Raw genomic sequence first — 21,110 nt, 5'->3', positions numbered from 1 at the left:
TGTGTGTGTGTGTCAGCTACTTGGGCAAGGACATGAAGCACTGGTTGGACAGAGAGGGTGCTGGAGGTTTTGGCTTGACCACTCGGCTGAGATCTTAATCCTATAGCTGTGCCATTGGGGAGTCTTATTGGGGATCTGGAGAAAAGAGCCAGAAACCAGCCGCAGACTGACTGTGATCCATGTGTGCTCTTAAAGTAAATTGTACTTTACTGTCTGTGTACTTATCATCCTCCCAATGTGTACATCCCTCACTGGTGCTAGTGGTGAGGTTTGAGGCTCCTTGATTACAGGGCCAGTGCAGGCACATCACATATTATTTGTTTGGCAGTGGTGGGATATTCACATCACATATTAATTGTCCGATAGTGGTGTGGCTATTGAATTCCTGTAGCCTGTTTACAGTGGTCACTGAATATGTTTGTACTCTCACTCAGCCATGCAGTGAACATTCAGAGTTTATATCACAATTGTTTTTTTTTTTTTTAGCTTAGTCAAGGAGAGCAGGCAGGCATGTCAGCAGAGGAGTATAGCAAGCTGACAAGGAGCCAGTCGACTCAGATGTGCCAGGCTAAAGGACTGGTGCATGCCAACCTAACTAAAGCAGACATGATTGCAGCTTTAGTCACAGCTGCATCACAGAATAGCAACCAGGAGGGCAATCAGACTGGCCTTGGAGATGTACAACTCTCAGAAAATGGACAGCTCAACCTTTCCACAGAGGACTTAAAAATCCATCTGGAGTTAAAGAAACTGAGTTGGAGGGCAAGCATTTAGAAATAGAAGCATCAGAGAGACTGAGACATCTGGAGGCTGAGGAAAATGAGAAACTGTGACATCTGCAGGCTGAGGAGAATGAGAGGCAGAGGCAACATGAAAAGGAGATGCTGACTCTTCACCAGAGTCATGGAGGCAATAGGGAAGGGAGTAACTGAACCCCAGAAGCTACAAAGGTCAGTAGATTTCTTCCACAATTTACAGAGGGGGATAATTTTGATAGTTTCATTCAAATGTTTGAGAGGGTATGTAAATAGTAAAATGTTGACCAAGGGCTCTGGGTATGGTTCCTGACCCTCTTACTCCATGGTAAAGCTGTAACTATAATTGCTAAACTGTCTGATACTGTTTGTTTAAATTATAATGTTGTAAAGAACTGTTTGCTAGAATATTTTAAGTTAACACCTGAAGCTTATAGGAGAAAGTTTTGTGAGCATAGATGCAAGGTAGATGAAAGTGTGTGTGAATATGTTGCTGAACTAAGCACTTATTTTCATAGGTGGGTGAGTGGATGTCAGGTCACTGCTTTTGAAGGGCTGGAAGACCTTTTGGTGAGGGAACAAGCCCTTAGCACTTTTCCTGAGGACATGAGAATCTGGTTAGCTGATAGACAATGTACTACTGCAGTTGAGTTGGGGAAGAAGGGAGACCTATACCGAACAAGCAGGGCATCACTGCAAAGGAAAGGGACACCCAGTGCTACTCAAGGGTCTAAGGGAACCCATGATAGGCAGCCCAGACTGACGCAATAGAGTCCACCAGTAGCATGAGAAGCCACTAGTCCAGGTACATGTCCAGGACCAAGGGTTAAATGTTTTAAATGCAACCAGTAGGGCCATGTAGCATATAGATGTCCACAGAGGCAAGGTGGGGAACTAAAGGTGGGAGAGCCAGTAAGTGGGAATGACAAAATGCCAGCAGTAAGTTATCTTGAGACAACTAGGGTACCAAACTACCACATGAGGAGCACTACTCGCTTGGGCAGTCTACTCCAGTCAGAGCTTTAGGAGGGACCCCATTCCAAATACCTTTGGCTAGGGTTCAAATTGACTGGGAGGGTGGAAAAGGAAGCCAGCAAGTAGGTGTGTTTTGAGGATATCCCTGCAGATGTCCTGATAGGGAATGATTTTGATAATGCAGTACAATGTATCATGCAGTTATACACAGTTAGGCTTGGAGACAAGCATGTGAGTCTGGTAGCCTGGGGGAGACCCCGACAGACCACACACTTGGAGCCAGGACTGGTGAGGTGGTTACTTCAGGGAGGGAGCTACTCTGTAGCAGTGAGGCTGAAGGTGAGCCACAGCTGCTTGTGGGTACTGATGTTCCCTTGGACAGAGTGACTGCAAGGGCAGAGGTGAGTAGTCGTACCCAGGCTGACAGTGAGGCAGCACTGTTAGAGGATGCCAGAAGGGGAGCTGGGAAGGGTTACAAAGAGAGATGAGACAGGCTCAGCTCTCACGCCCTAGATTACAAGGCCTGAGGCAGGTAGCTAGTGAGGGACCTGATTCTCAAGGGAAGGGGGAATCTGTATACTGGGGCAAAGGTTTACTGTATAGAGAGTGGACCCCTGAGGGGGGGCTAGAGGTTGAGATAATACAGCAGTTGTTAGTGCCCAGAGCCTACTGTCTGTCACTTCTAGCCATAGCCCATGATATTCCCTTTGCAGGTCATATGAGCATAAAATGTACAAAGAGACATATTATGCAGAACTTCTATTTGCCTGAGATTTCTATAGATGTAACAGGACCTGTGAGCAGTGCCAAAACTTAGGCAAGGTAGGAGCCAAGGTGAAAGCTTCTTTGATGCCTTTGCCTGTGATTGAGGAGTCATTTCAGAGGGTAGCTATGGATATTGTGTGGAATCTGAATACCACAAGTTCCATAGGGAAAAAATATATCCTAGTGGTAGTAGATTATGCTACCAGATACCTTGAGGCAGTGGCTCTGTCCTCCATTGAGGCAGAAAAGGTGGCAAATGCTTTGTTATAAATTTTCAGCAGGGTAGGTTTTCCAAATGAAATACTGACAGACAGAGGTGCCAATTGCATGTCAGATCTGCTGGCTTGTCTGTGGAAGCACTGTGGGATGAAGCACCTAAAGACCACCCCCAAACTAAGGGTCTTGTTGAGAGGTTGAACTCCACACTCAAGATAATGCTGTGGGCATTTGCTGACCATTTTAAGAGGAACTGGGACAAACATTTTCCCCATCTGTTATTTGTTTACAGAGAAGTTTCCCAGGAATCCACAGGTTTTTTACCCTTTGAGTCGCTGTATGGGCATAGGGTGAGGGCACGTCTAGATTTGATTTGAGATGAGTGGGAGGATGTGTGTGAATCCCTCAAGGAGTCTGTTGTGGCATATGTTCTAAACCTCAGGACAAAGATCAGGGAACTCATGGGCTTGCCCATGAAAACCTGGCAGAAGCACAACAACAGATTAAGGTCTGGTATGACAGGAATGCTTGAGCTAGAGAGTATGCTGTAGGGCAGCAGGTAATGGTTACTATTCCTATCAGACATAAACTGCAGGCAGCTTGGGAGGGACCATGTAAGGTGGCATGGAAGGTCCGTGATTTTAACTACATGGTATAACTGCTAGGCAGGAGGCAGGGGCACAAATTGTACCATGTTAACATGGTGAAACCTTACCATAATAGGGAGGCCCTTGTGCTAAGTATTTGCAGTGGATGGCAGGAGGCTTCTGAGGAGTATCTGGTGACTGACCTCCTCAGTGTGGCGCAGACAGACACCTCATTGGATGGGATAGCAATGTCCCAGCAGCTATCCCCTACCCAGGTTTGAGAAATCTGAGCAGTGTTACCAGAGTTTGGGGACATGTTCACTGGGAAACCAGGATGCACCCACCTGGTACAGCACGATGTGGATACAGGACCCCAAAGGCTTTGTGATGTCTGTGCCCTGGCCCAGCAATCAAGGAGCCTCAATCATCACTACTAACACCAGAGAGGGCATCTCATATAAGAGGAAAGGATAACAAATACACACAGTAAAGTACAATTTCCCTTAAGTGCACACAGAGATCACAGTCAGTCTGGTGCTGATTGCTCCCTTGCTCCCCAGGTCCCCGATAAGACTCCCCACGGGCACAGCTATAGGGTCCAGATCTCAGCCTAGCTGGCAAGCTAACCTCCAGTACCCTCACTGTCCAGCCAGTGCTTCGTGTCCCTGCCAAAGTAGCTGACACACACACACACACACACACACACACACACACACACACACACACACACACACACACACACACACACACACACACACACACTTTGAGATAAGTATTTATACAACTTTACAGATACTCCTAGGATAGGCTGACACAGATTCTCCAGCTGTTCCTCTATACCCAGACTATATGGTAGTAATTCCTGCCACCACCAGCTAATAATTATCAGCTACCCAAAGGCCCTTAAAAGGGTGCCCAGTTATTACTGTGCAATATTATTATCCAATAGTAGTGTAACTAAGCAATCAAGGCTTATTGGAAGGGCTTATTACAGGATCACTTATAAGCATGCAATGTACTCTAGAGCTTAATTTATCTCTACATAAACCAGCCACAGTTAAAAGGTTTTAAAATATTTAATAATAAATAATTAAAGCACAAGACAATACTACTACACCACAGTGCTATTCAAGAGTTCAGAGATCACACAGAAACTTAAAATTATTCAGTAGTACAGTTCTGCCATAACAGAAAAATATTTAGTCTAATCTTTATAGTCCTAGCTATTTCTACAAGAAAGCATACTTCTAAAGTAACTTACATAGAGCAAGGCAGTGCTAAGTTGAATAGTCAGACAAAAATGCTTCATAATCTCTGGTTCTCACTGTTTAAATTGAAACTGCAGTTCTGCTAAACATTACATCATCTTTTACACCTTCCTGGTTCCCAGGCCACACAGAAATTGCATTTACATTCTTTTACACTTAGAGCAATAAAGGACATTCCATATGTAAATTCTGGTCATTAACTTTAGACTTAAAACAATAGGCAGGAAGCCTTCATCTAGCCGGACAGGAGCTGAATTGTAAAACATCAAAGGCAGTGATGAAATAATTTTAATTTCAAAGAACAGATGTGAAATGCTTGACTTAGTTTTCCTTACAGCAGATGGCATGTTGCTACAATCTTGAAGTTCAACTTTTATCATTTTCGTTCATTTAAAAAACAAGCCCGTATTTTACATTTATATTTACAAATGCCAGAATTATGTATTAAATTCTATTTGGCTAGGCTGGCAGTCTTCACCCATCTCTACCCAATCTTCACATATCTCCCCCCCTGGAGAACTCAAGCTAATTTTTCCAGTGACCCTTGATAAATGCCGCTTGAGAGGGTTAGGTCTATCTGGGTGTACCTCACCCCATTCCCTGTCTTGATAGCCCATCTGCATTGGAATTGCTAATCCCACTGCAGTGCTGCACTGACATATTATATGCTTGCAACCCCAGGCTCCATCTTAGCAACTTGGCATTTTGCTGGCTGCCTCTGTTTAACTGTATTAGGGGGTTGCGATCTGTCATTACAGTGAATTTTCTTCCATACAGATAAGGCTAAAGTTTCTGCAGTGCCCACATTATGGCTAGACATTCCTTTTCTACAGCTGCATAGCATTCCTCCCTGGGTTGGAGCTTACGACCAAGATAAACCACTGGGTGCTCTTCCCCCTCTGAAGAAATATAGCTAAGTACAGCCCCCACCCCATGGTTCGAAGCATCCACTTGCACAACAAATTATTTGCAGTAATCTGGACTGGCTAACACAGGGAGTCCTCCCAAAGCTTATTTAAGCTTCTGGAATGCCTGCTCCCATGCTGGGGTCCACACTACTGTATCTGTCTGGTTCTTCCTTGTCAGGTCTGTGAGGGGAGCAGCTATGGTACTATAACTATAGATGAACTTTCTGTAGTACCCTGCTGTCCCTAAAAATGCCCTCACCTGCTTTTTAGTAACAGGTGCAGGCCATGCCTGAATGGCTTCCACTTTGGCAGGTTCTGGCCTTATCTTACCACTCCCCACTCTATGTCCTAGGTAGGAGACCTCTGCCATACCCACCTGACATTTGCTTAGCTTAATGGTCAACCCTGCCCTCTGTAGTCTGCCCAGCATCTCCCTGACATGCTGAAGTTGCTCTGGCCAGGAATGGCTGTAGATGGCAATATCATCTAGGTAAGCAAGGGCAAACTCTCTGGCTCCTGTTAGGATATTATCTACCAGCCTCTGGAAAATTGCTGTGGCATTCTTCATCCCAAAGGCCATTTTTGTGAACTCATACAAGCCAAAAGGAGTCACAAAGGCTGACTTCTCTCTAGCACTGGGAGTCAAGGGCACCTGCCAGTAACCCTTGGTAAGATCAATGGTTGTAAGATACTTAGCCCCACCCAGCTGCTCTAGGGCTTCATCTGTCCTAGGCATGGGGTAAGCATCTGACTCTGTGTGACTATTTAATTTCCTGTAATCCACACAGAACCTGGCGCTGCCATCCTTCTTTGGCACCAGCAACACTGGGGAGGCCCAGGGACTGTTAGACTATTGAATCACCCCTAGTTCCAAGATCACCTGTACCTCTTCCCTCAGAGTCTGTCTGACACTCTCAGGCACCCTATAATGGGCCTGCCTAATAGGCCTTTGGGGTCCTGTATCCACCTGGTGCTGCACCAGGTGGGTGCACCCTGGTTTCCCAGTGAACATGTCCCCAAACTCCTGCAACACTGCTCAGATTTCTCGAACCACGGCAGGAGATAGCTGCTGGGATATTGCTACCCCTTTCACTGAGGTGTCAGCCCGAGCCTCACTGAGGAGATCAGTCCCCAGATCTCCCTCAGACTCCTCCTGCAATCCACTGCAAATGCTCAGCACAAGGGCCTCCCTATCATGGTAAGGGTTCATCATGTTAACATGGTACAGTTTGTTCCCCTGCCAACTGCATAGCTGTTCCACCATGTAGTTAACATCACTTACCTTTCTTACCACCTTGTAGGGTCCCTCCCAAGCTGCTTGCAGTTTGTTGTGTCTGACAGGAATGCGAACCATTACCTGCTGCCCCACAGCATACTCTCTAGCTCGAGCATTCCTGTCATACCACACCTTTTTCTGTTGTTTGGCTTCTGCCAGCTTCTCCTGGGCCAAGCCCATGAGTTCCCTAAGCCTTGTCCTGAGGTTTAGGACATATGCCACAACAGACTCCTTTTGAGGTACACACTCACCTTCCCACTCATCTCGAATTAAATCTAGAGGTCCCCTCACCCTATGCCCATACAGCAACTCAAAGGGTGAAAAACCTGTGGATTCCGGGGAACCTCTCTGTAAGCTAACAACAGATGGGGCAAATAATTGTCCCACTCCCTCTTAAACTGATCTGCAAATGCCTGTAGCATGGACTTGATTGTAGAGTTTAACCTCTCAACAAGACCATTAGTCTGGGGATGGTAGGGGGTGGTCTTCATGTGCTTCACCCCACAGGGCATCCACAGACAAGCCAGCAGGTCTGACATGAAATCGGCACCTCTGTCAGATAGTATTTCTTTTGGGAAACCAACCCTGCTGAAAATCTCAAACAAAGCATTTGCCACCTTCTCTGCATTAATGGAGGACAAAGCCACTGCCTCAGGGTATCGTGTAGCATAATCCACTACCACTAGGATATACTTTTTCCCTATGGAACTTGGGGTACTTAGAGGACCCACACTATCCATAGCTACCCTCTGAAATGGCTCCTCAATCACAGACAAAGGCATCAAAGGAGCTCTCACCTTGTCTCCTGCCTTGCCTACCTTTTGGCACTGATCACAGGTCCTGCAGTACCCTGTTACATCTCTGGAAATTCCAGGCCAGTAGATGTTTTACATAATATGCCTCTTTGTATGTTTTATGCCCACATGACCTGCAAAGGGAATATCATGGGCTATGGCTAGAAGAGCCAGATGGCAGGCTGTAAGAACTACCAACTGATGTACTCTCTCACATTCTAGCCCTCCCTCAGGGTTCCACTCTCTGTATAGTAACCCTTTGTCCCAGTATACAGATTCCCCTTTCCTTGAGAATCAGGTGCCTCCCTAGCTACCTGCCTCAGGCCTTGCAATGTAGGGTCTGAGAGCTGAGCCTGTCTCAACTCTGTCCTTATAACCCTTCCCAGCTCCCCTTCCACAGGAAGTCTGGCATCCTCTGACAGTGGTGCCTCACTGTCAGCCTGGGTACTACTACTCACCTCTACCTTTGCAGTCACCCTGTCCAAGGGAACATCAGTACCCACAAGCAGCTGTGGCTCACCTTCAGTCTCACTGCTGCAGCATAGCTCACTCCCTGAAGTAACCACCTCACCAGTCCTGGCTGCAAGTATGCAGTCTGTCTGGGTCTTGCCCAGGCTACCAGACCCACATGCTTGTCTCCTCACTGCGTGTAACTGCATAAGCATATGGTACTGCCTCATCCAAATCCTTCCCTCTCAGGACATCTGCAGGATGGTAGTTTTGTACCCCTGTTGTCTCAAGTCAACCTACTATTGGCATTTTGTCTTTCCCACTTACTGGATCCCTCACCTTTGGTGCCCCACCTTGCCTCCATGGACACCTGTATGCCACATGGCCCCACTGGTTGCATTCAAGACATCTACAACAACTGGAAAGGCCAGAGAAATACATCACAAAGAGGATTACCAGCCTCAAACAGATGCCCTAAGCAGATCATCTCAAAAAACTCCAACTTCACTCTGTTGCATATAGCCTACTCAGAGGCGATCTCTGCCTAACATACAAAGCTATGTCAAACCCAGAGCTGTTGGACACACTCCATGTAAAGAAATCCCAATCCCTTCAAGCTACATGCTCTAGGGACCTAAACCTTGTCACCACAATAAACAAAGCATGCTGGGGGGATAGATTCCTGTCTCAGAGACTTCCCATACTCTGGAACAAACTAGCTATCTATATCAAACAAAGCTCCTCATTAGCACTCTTCAAGGCAAATCTTGATGATTGGATGGGAGATAGGAAATTCACCCCGGGGATCACTTCTGTGGCTCTGCTTGACAGGGGCACAGGAGAATAATTTTCTTGGGTGGCAAAAGCCAGGGTACTGTTTGGCTAGGCTTATATAGGCCCTAGGGCCAATAGCCTAGTACCTACCTATGAATCTATAAACCCTAGCTCCTGGATGTGTACCTGGACTAGTGGCTTCCCTTGCTACTGGCAGAATCTGTTGTGGCAGTCTGTGCTGCTCATCATGGGTTCCTTTAGACGCATGAGCAGTACTGGGGGTCACCTTCCTGTGCAGGGCTGCTCTGCTGGCCAGGTATAGGTCTCCCTTCTTCTCCAACTCATCAGAAGTAGCACACTGTCTATCAGCTAACCAGATCCTTATGTCCTCAGGCAAAGTGCTAAGGGCTTGTTCCCTTACCAAAAGGTCTTCCATCCCTTCAAAAGTGGTGACCTGACATCCACTCACCCAGCTATGAAAACAAGTGCTTGGTTCAGCAACATATTCACAGACACTTTCATCTGCCTTGTGTCTATGCTCACGAAACTTTTTCCTATACATTTCACGTGTTAGCTTAAAACATTCTAAAAGACATTTTTTTTACAGCAGTATAATCAAAACATGCAATATCAGACATTTTAACCAATGCATTTACAGCTTTACCATGGAGTAAGGGGGTCAGGAACCGTACCCAGAGCCTTTGGTCAACACTATACTGTTTGCATACCCTCTCAAACATATGAATGAAACTATCAAAATTATCCCCCCTCTTTAAATTGCGAAAGAAATTTACTGACCTGTTGTGCTTCTGGAGTCCAGTTACTCCTTTCCCCATTACCTCCATGACTCTGGCGAAGAGTCAGCATTTCCCTCTCATGCCTCCTCTGACCCTCTTTATCCATGGCCTTTATCGCCAAATGCCTGGTCAACAACTCAAATCTCTTTAGCTCCCGCTGGATTTTTAAGTCCACTTCAGAAAGGTTGAGCTGTCCATTCTCGGAGGATAATGTATCTCCACTGCCAATTTGCTTGTCCTCCTGGATGCTCTTTTCTGATGCAGCCTGTAACCAAGGCTGCATTCATGTCTGCCTTAGTCAGGTTTACATGCACCAGTCCCCTAGCCTGGCACATCTCCACCAGCTGGCTCCTTGTCAGCTTTCCATACCCCTCTGCTGACATGCTGCCTGCTCACCCTGACTAACTAAGCTAACCAAAGAAATAAATCAATTGTGATCTGAACTCTGAGTATTCACTGCATGGCTGTTTTGGAGTACAAAACACATGCAGAGATCACTGTACATAAGCTACAGGATTCACTCTACCCACACCACTACAAGCCAATTAGTATTTGCCAACTAATTAATATGTGATGCGGATATCCCACCACTGCCAAACACATGTGAGGATATCCCAACCACTGCCACCAATTAATATGTGATGCCTGTGCCCTGGCCCAGCAATCAAGGAGCCTCAATCCTCACCACTAACACCAGAGAGGGTGTCTCATATAAGAGGAAAGGATAACAAATACACACAGTAAAGTACAATTTCCCTTAAGTGCACACAGAGATCACAGTCAGTCTAGGGCTGGTTGCTCCCTTGCTCCCCAGGTCCCCAATAAGACTCCCCACTGGCACAGCTATAGGGGCCAGATCTCAGCCTAGCTGGCAAGCTAACCTCCAGTACCCGCTCTGTCCAACCAGTGCTTCGTGTCCCTGCCCAAGTAGCTGACACACACACACACACACACACACACACACACACACACACACACACACACACACACACACACACACACACACACACACACACACACTTTGAGATAAGTATTTATACAACTTCACAGACACTCCTGGGAGAGGCTAACACAGATTCTCCAGCTGTGCCCCTATACCCAGTCTATACGGTAGTAATTCCTGCCACCACCAGCTAATAATTATCAGCTACCCAAAGGCCCTTAAAAGGCTGTCCAATTATTACTGTGCAATATTATTATCCAATAGTAGTGTAACTAAGCAATCAAGGCTTATTGGAAGGGCTTAGTCCAGGATCACTTATAAGCATGCAATGTACTCTAGAGCTTAATTTATCTCTACGTAAACCAGCCACAGTTAAAAGGTTTTAAAATATTTAATAATAAATAATTAAAGCACAAGACAATACTACTACACCACAATGCTATTCAAGAGTTCAGAGATCACACAGAAACTTAAAATAATACAGTAGTACAGTTCTGCCATAACAGAAAAAAACTTAGTCTAATATTTATAGTCCTAGCTATTTCTACAAGAAAGCATACTTCTAAAGTAACTTACTTACATAGAACAAGGCAGTGCTAAGTTGAATAGTCAGACAAAAATGCTTCATAATCTCTGGTTCTCACAAATTGAAATTGCAGTTCTGCTAAACATTACATCATCTTTTTTACCTTCCTTGTTCCCAGGCCACACAGAAACTGCATTTACATTATTTTACACTTAGAGCAATAAAGGACATTCCACATGTGAATTCTGGTCATTAACTTTAGCCATAAAACAATAGGCAGGAAGCCTTCATCTAGCCGGACAGGAGCCAAATTGTAAAACATCAAAGGCAGTGATGAAATAATTTTAATTTCAAAGAACAGATGTGAAATGCTTGACTTAGTTTTCCTTACAGCAGATGGCAACGTTGCTACAATCTTGAAGTTTAACATTTTAGTATTTTCTTTCATTTAAGAAATAAGCCTGTATTTTACATTTATATTTCCAAATGCCAGAATTATGTATCAAATTCTATTTGGCTAGGCTGGCAGCCTTCACCCATCTCTACCCAATCTTCACAGGCCTATTAAGCAGGCCCCTTATAGGGCACCTGAGAGAGCCAAACAGAGTCTGAGGGAGGAGATACAGGAAATGCTGGAACTAGGTGTAATTCAGGAGTCCAGCAGTCCCTGGACCTCCTCAGTGGTGCTGGTACCAAAGAAGGATGGCAGCACCAGGTTCTGTGTGGACTACAGAAAATTAAATAGTTACACAGATTCAGATGCTTACCCCATGCTTAGGGCAGATGAAGCCCTAGAGCAGCTGGGTGAGGATAAGTATCTTACCACTATTGATATTACCAAGGGTTATTGGCAGATGCCCTTGACTCCCAGTGCTAGAGAGAGGTCAGCCTTTGTGACTCCTTTTGGCTTGTATGAGTTCATGAAGATGCCCTTTGGGATGAAAAATGCTCCAGCGACTTTCAAAAGGCTGGTAGATTGTATCCTAGCAGGAGCAGGAAATTTTGCCCTTGCTTACCTAGACGATATTGCCATCTACAGCCATTCCTGGCAAGAGCACCTTCAGCATGTCAGGGAGATGCTGGGTAGACTACAGAGGGCAGGGTTGACCATTAATCCCAGAGAATCTCAGGTGGATATGGCAGAGGTCTTCTACTTGGGACATAGAGTGGGGAGTGGTAAGATCAGGCCAGAACCTGCCAAAGTGGAAGCCATTCAGGCATGGCCTGCACCTGTTACCAAAAAGCAGCTGAGGGCATTCTTAGGGACAGCAGGGTACTACAGAATGTTCATCCCCAGTTAAAGCACCATAGCTGGTCCCCCTCACAGACCTGACAAGGAAAAACAGGACAGATAAGATAGTGTGGACCCCAACATGTGAGCAGGCATTCCAGAAGCTTAAAGGAGCTTTGGAAGGGCCCCCTGTGTTAGCCAGTCCAGACTACAGCAAAGCATTTGTTGTGCAGGTGGATGCTTTGAACCATGGGGTGGGGGCTGTACTTAGCTAGATTTCTTTAGAGGAAGAAGAGCACGTCAGTTGCTCTGCTAAAAAGGGGTCCAGGGAAGTAAATAGTATGGGAAAAAATAGCCAGGGAATTGTTATGGATAGGCTTGTATAAGCCCTAGGGCCGATAGCCTAGTACCAACCTATGAACCTATGAATCTTTGAACCCAGTGGTTTATCTCAGTCATAGGCCCCAACCCAAGTAGGAATGCTATGCAGCTGTAGAAAAGGAATACTATCCATAGTGTGGGTACTGCAGAAACTTCAGCCTTATCTGTATGGAAGGAAATTCCCTGAAGTTACAGATCACGATCGCTTACCATGGCTGCATCGACCCAGCCAGCAAAATGCTAAGTTACTAAGGTGGAACCTAGGGTTGCAAACATATGATATGACAGTACAGCACTGCAGTGGGGTTATCATGCCAATGCAGATGGGCTCTCAAGACAGGGAATGGGGTAAGATATTCCTAGATAGGCTCAACCCTCTCAAGCAGCATTTCTCAAGGGTCACTTGACAAACTAGCTTGAGTTTTTGGGGAGGGGAGAAATGTGACACTACTAGCCCAGCTATCTTAGAATTTTGTGGGTAGTCATTTGTCATTTGTGAATATTAATATGATTCATATGCTTGCCTTACAAATGTAAGAGAACTATATGTTATGTGTATATTAAACTACTGGTGCAGGAGTATGTGTTGAACTGTATGTTATGTACTGAGCTTCAAGAATGTGTCTACAGTGTACCCTACTGGAAAAGAACAGAAATATATATAAACTATATACCTGTGCAAATGTATGTTTTAATAGTAGAAGGTGGAACATACAGAGTTAACTTGCAAAACTTCAAGAAAATAAGTTGGAATCAGAATGTTTTACGATTGTGTTTCAGTGCACCAAGCAGACACAATGTCTAGAGCTAGAGGTTTTCCTATTGTCTTGAAACAGAACTAATTACTAGGCTTCAAATGTAAAAGTGTTTTTATTGCTCTATGACTTCCTAGCAGCTGCACACTTTTGAGAGATATGTATTTTTGAGACAGAGGTATTAAATTCTAAGTATCTGTTTAGCCTGGGAACTGAAGTCAGGTGACAAAGAGTGATGTCATCTGACCTAACCCAGCAGTAATGTTGATTATTAATTTAAGAACTCTCTCAGAGAAAGACTAGGCATTTTGTATCTTGTCTTGGACCTAAAAACATCCATTCATCATCTGCATTTGCCTTGCTAATGGTAAGTAACTAGGGTATGGTGATCTTTTAGATATAGATAGGAATATAATAAAGATCAGTTTAGATGTTTTCTGTATTTATTTGATACTGTCCTGAAATATTGTTTTAAAATATTTAATGTGATTTTGAACTCTGTATTTACTGTGTTGTTTGAGTATTGTCTTGTTCTTTGATTATTTATTATTAAATATATTTAAACCCTTTAATTGTGGCTGGTTTGTTTAGAGATATTTAAGTTCTTAGTGTACTTGCATATGTATTTGGTGACAATGTATAGGCCACTCCAATAGCCTTGCTCTTGGTTACACTTACCATGTGGATAATAGTAACATTACATAGTAAAATTGGGAACCCTTTGTAAAGACCATAGAGTAGCTGATAAGTAGTGGTTGGTGGCAGTGATAACTACCTTATAGTCTGTGCAGAAGGGGGCATAGCTAGTAAACCTATGCCAGCCAGCCTTCCCCAGGAATGTCTGTGTGTTTGTATATCAATCAAATCTCAAAGTGTGTGTGTGTGTGTGTGTGTGTGTGTGTGTGTGTGTGTGTGTGTGTGTGTGTGTGTGTGTCAGCTACTTGGGCAGGGACACGAAGCACTGGTTCGACAGAGAGGGTGCTGGAGGTTTAGGCTTGACCACTCAGCTGATATCTTAACCCCATAATTGTGCCAGTGGGGAGCATTATTGGGGATCTGGAGAAAGAAGCAGAAACCAGCCCCAGACTGGCTGTGATCCCTGTGTGCTCTTAAGGGAAATTGTACTTTACAGTTTGTGTACTTTTCATCCTCACAATGTGTACATCCATCACTGGTGCTAGTGGTGAGGATTGAGGCTCCTTGATTACTGGGCCAGTGCAGAGGTGTCACAATTCCCATATTTCTTAATACCAAAAAAGAAGAAGGAAAATGAAAAGAGGAAAAGAAAAAAAAATCTGTTTAGTTTAGTAACTTTATTATGTACAACAATTAAAAATACTTTACTATATAACATGCAATTTGTATTGTGAAAGCTTCATAGGAATATTGTTAACAATAGAAATTGTTTTAGTTACAGTTACCCTTTTCCATCTTCTTCTTTCCCTTCCCTCAGTCTCCTTCCAAACATTAATGTACTGAAGTGAGGCAAATGCTTTTCTTTCCCCCATAACTTTAACAAAGCCAATAAAAATCCACTATTTCCACTTTTTCTCATTCATCCATATTTCACAAATGAAAATGGTGCTTTGCAATTTGTGGTGCAGTTCTGCAGAGCTAAGTCTTGTCGCATCACGGCAAGAGGTTCTCCAGTAAACCCTAGACCTATACAGCTCAGATTTCAGGTGATATTCATGTAAACCCTAGACCTATATAACTCACATTTCAGGCGACATTCATGTAAATCCTAGACCAATACAACTCACATTTCAGGTGACATTCACGTAAACCCTAGACCTATACAACTCACATTTCAGGCGACATTCACGTAAAACCCAGACCTATGAAACTCACATTTCAGGTGACATTCACATAAACCCTAGACCTACACAACTCACTTTGCAGGCGACTTCATATAAACCCTAGACCTATATAAGTCACATTTCAGGAAACATTCAACTAAAACTTAGACCTATATAACTCACATTTCAGATGAAATTTGCATAAACCCTAGACTTATAAAACTCACATTTCAGTTGACATTCACGTAAACCCTAGACCTATGCAACTCACATTTGCTATCATGAATGCCTGAAGCATTTCTTACAAGTGGCCCCTTACTGAAAATTGGGCCCAGCAAAACAAGCTTCCTGTCTTCACATCACTCAATCCTGGCTAAAAGAAATTTCCTATTTGCCCCATCAATTATGGAAACCTATGCAGTCATCATCATCATCACCATCATCATCATCATCAGCCCCCCTTTTCCCATTTTCTTTCTACATAGTGTCAGGGTATTGTGTTAACTGTTGCCAATTCTCTCGATTCAGTGCCACACTCCTGCCTTCTTTAACACTCATGCGTGGCTGTCACAGATCTTTCAGACAATCCATCCACCTCTTTGCTGGACGTCCTTGCTTTCTCTTACCTTCTTCCTGTCTGTCACAAATATTCCTCACTAGATTGTCTTCTGCTTTTCTGCACATGTGCTCAACCCCCCATAATCTGTTCCCTTTGATGTGTTCTGCAATTGGAGCTATTTTGGCTTTTGCACTTATGTCCTCATTTCTTCGTTTGTCCCACAGTGTGCATTCTACCACCCTTCTCAGGAACCTCATTTATATCACCTGTAGCTTCCTTAACTGCTCTGCCTTCACTGCCCAGGTTTTTGTACCTTACAGTAGTACTGGTTGCACCACTGTTTTGTACACCTTACTTTTCAGCTTCTTTGGCATTCTTCTGTCATAGATGACTCCTGACACTCTATGCTAGTTGGCTGCAGCCCCTCTGATTCTAGCTTTGACTTCCTCATTCAGGCTTCCCTTCCCCTCAACCACCCATCCCAGATACTTGAAGCTGTTTATCTGTTCCACTGGCTTCCCTTCTATCTCTATTCCCAGCTTCTTCTGATTTCCCCAGTTTGATAACATTACCACCATCTAACCTGAGCTTAGTGTCATCCCATTTGCCTTCAGTTTTGCATTCCATTCTCCTATCCTTTGCTGAACTATTAGCTCAGAGTCTGCCTGCAATGACACATTGTCTACATTCAGAAACTTTGTTGATCTGTTCCCTGTGACCTGTTTGCTAATGTAGTCCATCACCAGTATGAACAGCAGTGGGCTCAGAGATGAACCCTGGTGTACACCCACTCCCATTGGGAACCCCTCTGTGAGGCCGAACACTGTTCGTACTTGAGTCATTTAGTCCTTGTACATTGTCTGCATTAATTCTATCAATGTTTCTGGGACTTCAAACCACCACAGTACTGCCCAGATTAGCTTTCTTGGGACTTTGTCATATGCTTTCTCCAAGTCTAAGAATGCCTAGTTGGACTCTCTCATCATCTTTAGCTTCTTCTCAAGTATCTGTCTCACTGCAAACATCAGATCAGTTGTGCTGCATCCTGATCTGAATCCAAACTGCTCATCTCCCTTCTTAAATTCTACTACTCTGTGTATTCGTTTATCAATCATCCTCTCCAGAACTTTCATGTAATGTGATAGGAGTTTGATGCCTCTGTTCTGCCCGCAGTTGTGGATGTCCCCTTTGCTCTTGTACACTGGCACGAGTATGCTTATTCTCCAGTCATCTGAGATACGCCTTTCTCTCCACAGTGCTATTAGTACCCTCAGGAGCCATTTCTCCCCCATCTCACCCAACATCTTTATCATATCTGCTGTGACCTCATCTTCATCTGCTGCTTTCCCTGACTTCATCTTCCTCAGTGCTATTCTCACTTCTTCTGTGGTGAGCTCCTCTTCTTCTTTCATTGTAGGCTGTTTCTGGGGCAGTACAGCTTCTGTTAGAGACCAGTTTGCATAATGGTTAAGGTCTTTGCCTCCCATGCACAAGGAACAAGGTTCAATCCTGACCTCTGACCAATGCCTGTTTGGAGTTTGCACATTCTGCCCATGTCTCCATGGGGTTTCTCCCACATCCGGAAAATATGCTGAGTGTTTCCATCTCAAACTCACCAAAGAATGGAGCTGTGGGCAGCAGCACAGACTCTACATGGTGCCCTATAAGGGAAGAGTTGTACAGACCAATCACTTTGGACATCTACTGTGGTGCACAGTATCCTCATGATAGGAGAATACGGATCACAGACTGTGTGCTGTGGCAGGGATATCCACTCAATGGTGTAAAATATAGCTCTAGGTGATTTGGTCATGTTGACTAATGTCACCAAAATAGGTATGGCTAGTTACTGGTGATATGTGAGTTGAGGGCCTGGCCTATTCTGACCTATGCCAGGGACCCTTGCTAATGGTTGGAGGTATATATTTGCCCCTATTGGCCAGTGTGTGCCTGCCATGAAGCCCAGCAGCCCTGGGTCAATAAGCTACTGGCCGGTCTGTGTTTAGTTGCCCAACCTGGGTTACCTGGGATAGCTCTGTTGAGCGAAAGCTGGACGTAAAACCAACTAACCTGCCAAATATGAATTGAGAATTGCTATGCTTAATGCAGGTTTGTGGAAATGGAAACCTGTACAGTATTTTTTTATAACAAACAAGGATTCAAATCTGGAGATGTCCTTACATGGTTAATAACCATAACAATCTATCTCCTTTACACCTTTCAAACACTAGTGCCAAAAATAATCCTGACCCCCACCTGGTCACTTATACAACCTTCCATCTCAGGACATACAAAACTATTTACTACCATTACATTTGTCAACCTGCTTCCCCTGCACACCTACAGAGGATTTTAGATTTCACCACCCACATTACTAATTACAATAAATTAATTGTAATGGGTGGTGCTAACTAAGATTTCTGCAGCCCCATAAAGGCAAAGTACAACATGTACTATTGCACAAAAATGTAACACAACTTGTTAACACAAAGATTGTATAAATAAGCACACACAGCTAGACATAATTCTTAGTACATCTGCTGACAAATGCATCTTGGAACAAGTTTTCAGAAACTGCCATAGCCTATCCTCTTAGCAGCTGAAGTCAGTCAAACTACTATCAGACTACATACCCTCTAAGCATGTCTTAGAAACTTCCGAGGAAGATCGGTTACAAAAAAATAGGTACTCTTGATTGGAACTGACTGTCTTCCACTATCTGCCCCAAGGAGACACTTGATAAGATATAGTCATTGAAAGTCTTACTCCCATACAATATTACTTTTTCATACAATAACCATAAAAAGACCAAACGCATACAAGGTTCCTTCACTAACCCTCTAACATTTCCTACACGATAAAATAGAGACAGCCTGTAAAGACTGGAAGAAAGATTTCAACAACTTAAACAAGTAACGCTACTTGAGCCTAAGAAAATCCACATGAATTAACAGTAATTCAGGTTAAGTCCAACTATTTCAGGAAACTGCAACAAATCAAACTGCACAATACAAAACAAATCGGGAGTACTATTAAAAAGGGACACATTCATAATGCCAAATGGCCGAAACGCCAAACAGCATCATCTTGAACAAAAAAGGCTGAAACTGAAAATACTGATGAGTCCACGGCACAGTAGGAATTGGTGTTTTCCCTTTCCTCACTCTAGTACAATCTCACAGTTGGTACACATAATAAACAGGGATGTAATGATGCAAAAATAATGCCATCTGTGATCAGGGTAACGCTGTTCAGCATTTTGGTTGTTCTGTATTATGAAGGTACTCCATTAAAAATATCCAGTATTAAAATATTCATTGGTGAGAGCAGCTCTCAAAGCATTTCTCCTTAGATCATCTAAGATATAAACCGCAATATATGTAACCTGCCACAGCACAGCACAGCCTAATACCATTCAACCATGGCAACGTAACCACATTAGGGACCCCTTGCACAGGTTGCCATGACTACACTTACCTCCACTTCTGATTTATTACTAAAATAGTAGTTAAAGATGAGCTTAGCAAAATTTCCTCTAATTTAGCAAAACCCCTTAGCACATAATAAATAATGACAATTAGAGTTACAGACTTCTTTTAATTCAGAAAATGGATACTAATTTTTATGCTCTTATTTTGTCAATGTCTGTATTTAATTGTATTAATATTTTACTAGTGTCCCTGATTGTCCCTGATTATTTCTAGGTTTGTCCCTGATTATGTTGAGATTTGTCCCTGATTGGTTGAGAGCTGTGTTACACACTCTCTGCTACTCAAATTAGGAAAAAATAGAATAGTGTGGGTACTAAATCACATATTCAACCTGTCACCTTGTTGCAAGATAGTTCCTAAATTCTTCAAGAGAGCTTTCGTAATCCTCATAATCCTAATTCCAAAAGCCACTACTCCAAAAAACAGCAGAAAACTACAGACCACTTGCTAAGGATGTCCCTTTAGCTAAGAACTTTGAGAAAATAATTAATGAACACCTTAAGAGTATATCTCCTTGCACATCCTCACTGGTAAACAACGCGGCTTCAGACGAAAGTACAGTATTACAACTGCCATATTACTGGTAGCACATATTATTTTAACAACTTTAATGATGGAGAGCTTACTGGGACTATTTTACCAGATCTCACAAGAGATTTGGAATGTGTTGACCATAATATACTGACAGACAAGCTAAAAAATTGACAGTTTTCAAAATAAGCTTGCACTTAGTTTGCAACCCATACACTGAAGAGAACAGTCACACTGAGCAGGGACATTACTGATGATAGCCTGGACACAGCTGCATGGGTCAGTAAGGGGATCTGTACTGTTCTCATTATTCATATGCCAGAACAGTCACACTGAGCAGGGACATTACTGATGATAGCCTGGACACAGCTGCATGGGTCAGTAAGGGGATCTGTACTGTTCTCATTATTCATAGGCCAGAACAGTCACCCTGAGGAGGGACATTACTGATGATAGCCTGGACACAGCTGCATAGGTCAGTAAGGGGATCTGTACTGTTCTCATTATTCATACGCCAGAACAGTCACCCTGAGGAGGGACATTACTGATGATAGCCTGGACACAGCTGCATGGGTCAGTAAGGGGATCTGTACTGTTCTCATTATTCATACGCCAGAACAGTCACCCTGAGGAGGGACATTACTGATGATAGCCTGGACACAGCTGCATAGGTCAGTAAGGGGATCTGTAATGTTCTCATTATTCATAGGCCAGAACAGTCACCCTGAGGAGGGACATTACTGATGATAGCCTGGACACAGCTGCATGGGTCAGTAAGGGGATCTGTACTGTTCTCATTATTCATACGCCAGAACAGTCACCCTGAGGAGGGACATTACTGATGATAGCCTGGACACAGCTGCATGGGTCAGTAAGGGGATCTGTACTGTTCTCATTATTCATACGCCAGAACAGTCACTCTGAGGAGGGACATTACTGATGATAGCCTGGACACAGCTGCATGGGTCAGTAAGGGGATCTGTAATGTTCTCATTATTCATAGGCCAGAACAGTCACCCTGAGGAGGGACATTACTGATGATAGCCTGGACACAGCTGCATGGGTCAGTAAGGGGATCTGTACTGTTCTCATTATTCATATGCCAGAACAGTCACCCTGAGGAGGGACATTATTGATGATAGGCTGGACACAGCTGCATGGGTCAGTAAGGGGATCCGTACTGTTCTCATTATTCATACGCCAGAACAGTCACCCTTAGGAGGGACATTACTGATGATAGCCAGGACACAGCGGCATGGGTCAGTAAGGGGATCCGTACTGCTCGCATTAGTCATATGCCAGACTTAAACATTATTCTGTCTGATGATG

The sequence above is a fragment of the Protopterus annectens genome, chromosome 15.part0 (genome assembly GCF_019279795.1).
Source record: "Protopterus annectens isolate FY-2018-M chromosome 15.part0, PAN1.0, whole genome shotgun sequence".
Lineage (NCBI taxonomy): Eukaryota > Metazoa > Chordata > Ceratodontiformes > Protopteridae > Protopterus > Protopterus annectens.
The sequence above is the reverse complement of the archived record's forward strand: the minus strand, read 5'-3'. Positions refer to the sequence as shown.